Source organism: Pistacia vera, unplaced genomic scaffold (genome assembly GCF_008641045.1).
Source record: "Pistacia vera cultivar Batoury unplaced genomic scaffold, PisVer_v2 Contig1311, whole genome shotgun sequence".
In the NCBI taxonomy this organism is placed as follows: Eukaryota; Viridiplantae; Streptophyta; class Magnoliopsida; order Sapindales; family Anacardiaceae; genus Pistacia; species Pistacia vera.
In genome coordinates, this window is record NW_022195371.1 from 34,941 (window position 1) to 42,956 (window position 8,016).

Genomic DNA, 8,016 nt, shown 5'->3' on the forward strand with positions numbered 1-8,016 from the left:
ATCCACTAAAAAACACTCAAAACCTTTGAATTTCCTTTGAAGAAGAATTGAAGAATTTGAGAGAATATGGAGGTGAAAGTGGCATGCATATGGGTAAGAGTGGCTAGGGTTTCACTCTCCAATTTGATATAACATAAAAATTACATGTAGTTTCCCATTTTGCCCTTGCACTTTCTTTAAAATTTCATCTATTGCCCTTAGTCAATTACCATAATGCCCTCATTTTTATTGCATTCTCCATGAAATTCTATCTCTTTTCACTCCCCACAATTTCAACTAATTTTGAGTGAAAAGACCATTTTACCCTTAATGCAAGTTTAAGGCATTTTCTTCACATTTTCCTTAAAATAAGCTTAGCAAAAATCAACTAAAGGTATAAGAACATAAATTAAATTATGTACCTCCATGTGGACATTACAGGCATGCTTGCTTCTTGTTTCTTCTGTGCCACGGCACTGTGCCGCGGCATGGTCACTTCCGTCCACTTTTTCCACTTCAAGTTTTTGCGCTTTTTCTTTTTCCTTGCTTGATTCCTTCAACTCCTTAGCACTTCTCAGCATGATAGCATTAAGTTACTCCTTTGGATTCTTCTCGGTATCACTTGGAAAAGTTCCTTGAACTCTTCTTGCCAAGATACTATGTATTTGTCCCGTTTGAGTCTCAAGGTTCCTTATGGAAGCAGATTGATTTTGCAACAGGACTTCATATTTATGAAGTTAAGCTTCATTCTTGTCAAATCTTTTACCCGATTCCTCCATAAACTTTGTAAGCACATTCTCCATGTTGGATTACTTCTCTTGAGGTTGGAAGCCAGGTTGTAGTTTGTGCTCATTATTGTTGCTCCACGAAAAGTTTGGATGATTGTGCCATGCTGGAGTGTATGTGCTAGAGTACAGATTCCCTTGCCCTTATTGAAAATTGTTGACATAGTCAGATTGTTCCGATTGAGCAAAGGGATTCCCTTCTTGACAATCCTTTGACAAGTGATTCCCTGCACAAAGTTCACAAATTAGAGAAGAAGATTCAATAGGATTTACCTTTAGGGCAACTCTCAATTGCTTCTGGATGGCTGAAAGTTGAGCAGCCAATACAGTGTAGCTATCAACTTTGTGCACTCTTGCTGCTTTCCTTGTTAAAGTTCTCTCTAAAGGCCTCATGTTGTTATTTCTCGCTATTACTTTAATCAAATTATAGGCTTCCTCTGGTGTTTTGTTATTCAAAGCTCCCTCACTTGCATCATCTATCATAGTTTGTATATTTGGAAGCAACCTATTGTAAAACGTTTGCACTTGCGACCATATTTGCAACCCATGGTGAGGACACTTTCTTAAGAGATCATTGTACCTTTCCCAAGCTTCATAAAGTGACTCCATATCTTGCTAGTAAAAATTTGTAATGTCACTTCTCATCTTGGCAGACTTGACAGGATATTTCATAAAAAAACGCCTGAACTAACTCATTTAAAGTCATGATCCAGGTGGTAGAGAAATTAACCAAACCTTAGCTTTGTCCCGAAGAGAGAATGGAAAAAGCCTTAGCCTAATTGCATCATCAAATACCTCATTATGTCTGAATGTGTTGCATAGCTCCAAAAAATTGGCAATATGCAAGTTAGGATCATCACTAGACAACCCTGCGAATTGTACCGAATGTTGTATCATCTGATTAATGGTAGGTTTGATCTCAAAGGTATTTGCTTGAATCGGCGATCTCCTAATACTAGAAGCACATCCCTCAATTGTAGATCTCAAGTAATGATGCATGCCGAGCGCAACAAAAATTAAATTACTCTACTCACAACTTGTAACACAGTAAGTATAGGTCGATCTACAGAGACTAGCTAATCAGATTACCCATCCTAATATCACAATGAATTAATGAAATAAAAAGGGGGAAATTTTACTTCGAAAATTAATTGACACAAGAGTAATTACTACTAACAGGAATTAAGTAAAGAGAATTTAATAAAAAATGATTTCAACTCAAGGAAAATTACCCACGGTTGCAAACTGATCACTGACTTCTAATGTATATTATTCTTTAATTGAATATTTAACTAAAAATTATCAAGAAGCCAAACAATCTTTATCTTCCCTAAGTTCATTAATCTGAGCCCAACACACAAATTAATTCTTATCAATAAACCACTTGGTATTATGCAATCCTTATGAATTTACTGATAACATTACTAATTAGGAAGTAGTTAAAGATGAATAACAATAAAACAAGTGTCAGATTATTTAATTCATTCCATGTTTTTTAAAACAATCAACAAATGCTTGGATCACAATCGTTTTGCTTAATTACTACTCTAACTGAATATTATAGCAATTACGGATTACAAATTCAGTTTAGCAATCAATCACACAATCAATCAATTAACAGGCCTCTTTAATCAATTAAATCATGCAACCATAATAAATAAAACAAAGAAACATAGATATACGAATAGAAGAATAACTAAGATTAAAAACAAAGTCTTACAATTATGCTAATCGGATTGGATTTTCCTTGAATCAAACTAAAGAACTTAGCCCGACATGATGAGATGAAAGGCACAAAAAAAAAAAAAAAGGAAAAATAAAATTGCGTTCTGTCTCCAACATCCAAAATCCTAGCAACCTAAAAGTTCTATTTTATATCTCAAAGAAACATATAAAGACTTCCCTTTAATAGCGAACTCCTAAAATTAAGGCAAATAACTAAACCCTTTTAGGAAAACACTTCTTTCTCTCTCTTCAAACCTGCCCTTAATTTGTGCAAGTGAAATTACAGCTCATACACATGAATTTCCAGCCCTCTAGACTTGTATTGAACTCCCTTTTGAAGTTGGACCAAGTCTTTATATTAGCCATACAAAAATAATCCAAATCAGCTAAGGATTAAAGCTTCTGGGCTAAAACCATAACTTCCAGGCCAGTTTTGGATAGGACAACAAGATTTCTAGACTTCATCCCATTCAAAATAATTGTAATTCAGGATGCGCACTTCAATTTGGGCTTTGAATCGTCTCATTTGAGTTTCAGAACCTCTAGTTATGCCTTTTTAAAGCTCTAGTGGTCGGACAGAAATTCTACTCCAATTAGGATTTGATTTCAGTTTTCAGCTCTGCCTTTACACCAACAATTGGAGGCCCAAACGAAGTCGTCTTTAGATGTGCCATCCCAACTTGGAAAGCTTAAGATGTCTACTTTAACTTCATAAGTGATCCAAAAACAAACTTTAACTCCAAGTCCATCAAAAATCTACAAACAGCCCAAAACATCCAAAAGTAAAAATGCTGGAAACTTTTGATTTTAAGTATATTTTACTAGCTCTTAACCACAAATGCCTTATACATAAAAAGCGTCACAAATAGGCACCGTAAGATATTAAACATGCCAAATAAACTAAATGCAAGGATAATAAAAATATAAAATTATAAGTCTATCAAATTCCCCCACACTTAGTTTTCTTTTGCACGTCCTCGGCCAAAACAACTCAACACTAAGAACACACTATACTAACTCAAACCACACCAAGAGCACCATCATGATGCACCAGCCATTATGTTTAATCATTAAGTATGCAAATTAAGCATAACCATACCTAATTTAGAATGTAGCAATCATAGAATAAACCAAAGCTAAATACATTTATCTCTCTTTTCATCTATATCCACAATTACTCTCAATCAGTCAAAGCGAACTAGGCAACTTAACACAACCGACTCATGCACAACTAATCCCTCAACCATTTCTCTTTACTACTACAAACCGGGTAGCAAACTAGGGGTTTATTTATAGATATAGTTCTTTGTTGAGTCGTAGCCCGAAACTTAATCAATAGGAAACAAACAAAAGGTGCTTTGCATACTTATGTCTTAAGTCACAGATTGAAATAAGGGTTAACACTTTTTGCCAAGACTCCCAGTTATTTAACAGCTTAGACAGCTGAGTAGAACAATTTAATCTTTTTTTTCTCTCTCTTGTTTTTTAACCTTATTTACTTAAACCCGAATTTAGGACTAGCTTAAGAAAAAGCGGTTTTGAGACTCGTTATATACCCCTTAATCATGCCACATCACCAGGTTCACCCAACTTTTCAAGACATATCATTTCAATTGATTGCCATGATTCAAATGTGCTTAGCTCTAGTTTATAGAATATTGCTAACATCCTAAACTAAGGAGTGTACTTATTTACACAAGTCAAGTTAAGATCTCATGCATCATCGGGTATTCAAGGACCTAACTTAAAGCTTAAAAAAATTAATTTTTTTTTTCAATTGACTTCAAATCATACACAAGGCACACTCTTTATTGAAAAAAAAAAAATCCTACCTAAGCCTCTTCCCCACACTTAAAGCTTACATTGTGCCCAATGTAAAATCCAATTGTAAAGAAGAGTTATTCTTCAATGTAAAAATAAAAAATAAAAAATAAATAAATACTCCCCTTTGGTTGCTTCCCAAGTAGCACCTTTGTTAAACGTCATTAGCCCGTCTCTGAAGCTCGCTTCAATCTGCATAAACGGGATCACCTAGTCGCACTGCTTCTGTAGTATGTTCTAGAAAGCCTTCATAAAATGGCTTAAGCCTATGCTCATTGAACTTGAACACCTTATTAGTTCCTAAACTTTGCACTTCAACTACACCATAAGGAAAAACATTAGTAACTTCAAAAGGCCTAATCCAACGAGAACGCAACTTACCAAGCATTAATTTAAGTCTTGAATTATAAAGTAAGGCTTTCTGTCCAACAACAAAGTGCTATCTAACAATCATCTTGCCATGAAATGCCTTGGTCTTGTCCTTGTAAATTCTTGAGTTCTCATAGGCTTCAAGTCATATCTCCTCCAACTCTTGCAACTGCAATTTTCTATGCTTACCAACTTTTCCCAAGTCCATGTTGCAACTCTTGACTACCCAATAAGCCTTGTGCTCCAACTCTATAGGAAGGAGACATGACTTACCAAAAACCAATCGATAAGGGGACATCCCAATGGGTGTTTTGTATGCTATCTTATAAGCCCATAACGCATCATCAAGTCTCAGGCTCAGATCTTTTCTGTTTGGCTTCACAGTCTTCTCTAAGATGGATTTGACTTCCCTATTAGATACTTCAGCTTATCCATTAGTTTGGGGGTGATAAGAAGTAACAATTTTATGGAAAACACCGTACTTTTTCATCAAAGCATCTATTGTTTGATTGCAATAATGAGTCCCCTGTTACTCATGGAATTCCAAACCTGCTAAAAATGTAGCCCTTTGAAAAAACTTTCCAATAGTCCAACAATCATCTTAATTCAAGATTTACAACTCGAGTTATTGTCAAAACATTGAAGCATGCTCAAACTGGAGCGTAATCTAGGATTTCCTCTTTAACTTCAAACTCTATAACTTCTTCAATTCAACTCCAATTCTCAATCCGTTTGTTTCTACTCGTCACTCATTCCATTGCTGACGTGATTCTTCATCCGAGCATAACATTTAGCATAGATACCCTAAAAACACTCAAACACACCTGTGATCCCGTAAAAGACATTTATGAAAATATTAAGCAAATTTACCAATTAAAACCTAATTTGTCCCAAATAGTCCCCGTAAACCACTAAGTAATTATGTATTTTCAAGCTCTTATCAAGTGCTAGATTAAAGTTTTCAATTAATTTTGTAGTTAATATATATTACATAATTCTAAATTGGAATTCTTGTGTTTTAGGTGCATTTGAAGATTATGGCAGATCAGAGAACTTTGAGAGAAATTGCAGTACCAACAATAGATGGATGTGGTCCAAGCATTACAAGGCCACCAATTCAAGCCAACAATTTTGGAATCAAGCCAGCGATCATTCAGATGATCCAACAATCAGCTTAGTTTGGGGGTAATACACGTGAGGATCTAAATTTGCCAATAGCTAACTTTTTGGAGATATGTGATACATTCAACCACAACAGATTGATGAATGATGCCATTAGACTATGGTTATTTCCATTTTCATTGAGAGAAAAAGCTAAAGGTTGGTTAATGTGACTACTGGCAAGAACTATCACAACTTGGGATGAGCTAGCATAAAAGTTCCTTGCAAAGTATTTTCCACCAGCCAAGTTAGCCAAGATGAAATGATATGACATCCTTTGTACAAAGTGTTGGAGTAGGTGCCATAGAGCCAATCAATTATTGTAGAATTGACTCTTTGTAATAATGTTTATTAATCAATAAAAGGCGTTTTCTACTATATCATGTAAATCATAATTGTATGCATTGATATATTTCCTTAGGATGGTAACTGTGACGAGGGTATCAAATGTTTCAAATCCTGATAGTGAGAATCATATGATCACATATTATTCTGACCAAGGACACATATGGCCATTCTAGAAATGTTTGTAGCCCTAGTATTATTTTGACCAAGGACACAGATAATACGATAAGGCTATCATAGTGTTGAACTACCCTATCGAAACATAGCGACTGATCTCACTTTGTAAGGTTGTTTACCGACAACCTGGTGCAACACATGGGTGCTTGTTGTAGGCAAGTTCACTGGACTGACCCATCAGAGGATTCCATATAGATGGTAACCCTAGTGTCTATAGAAAAAATCCTCTAACGAATGGTGGTGCATGTGATCCTTAGACTTGAGATCACTAGAGCGCCTTGTGCACCTATTGGTGTAGTTTGACACTAGTCAAACGTAGCTCTATTTAGAGCTATCAATACAGTAGTGATTGACTACATCGAAGAGTGTGTCAAGACTATGGTGGATTGACAGAGGATTCATCACTCTTGGCTACGGGAGAAGTTATCTCACGACACGATTCAGTGTATGACAATGACACTAAAGGAGTGGCCACAGTGGGATTGAGTTGTTGCTCAATCCAATTTATTATTCTGGTCATTGGTCCAGAAACTGAATACACAGATGTCGAGGATAACTAAGGTTGACACTACTTTCGTACCTTAGCCTCAATGAGATAACAGATGATGAAAGTATTTGATTGCATGGTAACCATATCATTGATAGGTAGCTGTTTCATTGAATTCAAATCTATTGGGTGGCCATGATGCCTTGCTAGGGGCCAATCTTGGTTTGTGTGTAGTGAGACAATTGATTGGTGTCAATCACGATACTATTCACTACCGATATGATAAGGAGCCTACGGGTCACACACTTAGAAGACAGTTTAAGGATGGTAAATTTTGGAAAGGTATATTCATCATTTAGATGAACGGGCATATTGGTAATTTTGCTCTGTAATTAAATTAATTGAGGTTGTAGCCTATGTCAAATTTTATTTTTGGAGTAATTTAGCAAAATTATAAATTAATTATTAGAGTTAATATTAATATTTAACTAAATAATTAAATATTCCACCTAAGTTTGGGTTGTTTCTAAACTTTAGGGGTGGAATGTAAATTTGATTGATTATTTAAAGAAAGCAAATTTAGGTTTCTTTATACACCTTTTCATTTGCTACCATGGCTGAAAGTTTTTGAGAGAAAATTTTCTCTCTTCTTCTCTACAGAATCTTCGTAAACACCATCCTTAAAGCCAATAATTAATTCTAGCAAAATTAATTCTTGGATATTGACGTACTGTCTTCGTGTGGACGATGTGAGTTCGATTACATTCTTGAATCAGTAGCGAGACCGCATTCAAAGATATTGACAGAGCCTCTAATCCCAAGTATAATTGAATCCTTGTATGGATTTTCATTATTTCAATTTAAGCATGTAATATATATATATATATCAGACCCTGAACTTGGCAAAATCAAAGTAATCGATAGGCAAAATTTTTTTTTTCACTGCCTCTGTTCATCGATTTACTTACAGTGGTATTAGAGCCTAGGGTCTTGATTGTATATATTTTAACTATGTTTTTTATTGACTAATTGAGTTGATTGCTAGAAAATGCATGTTTAGGTTTTTCAATCTATTAAAATTGCTTAAATTGATTAATATGTTAACTAGGTTTGTTAAGGAATTCACATTGGATTTTTTTTGTAATACGCGTGCATGTACAGTATTCT

The 8,016-nt window shown here is 35.0% G+C and overlaps 1 non-coding gene across 1 annotated transcript; it reads left to right on the forward strand.

The window, feature by feature from the left end:
- The first annotated feature begins 1,305 nt into the window (after positions 1 to 1,305).
- On the forward strand, positions 1,306 to 1,412 carry LOC116122080. The gene has a single exon (XR_004126834.1). It is a non-coding gene; the product is annotated as a small nucleolar RNA R71 (small nucleolar RNA).
- The last annotated feature ends 6,604 nt before the right edge of the window (positions 1,413 to 8,016 follow it).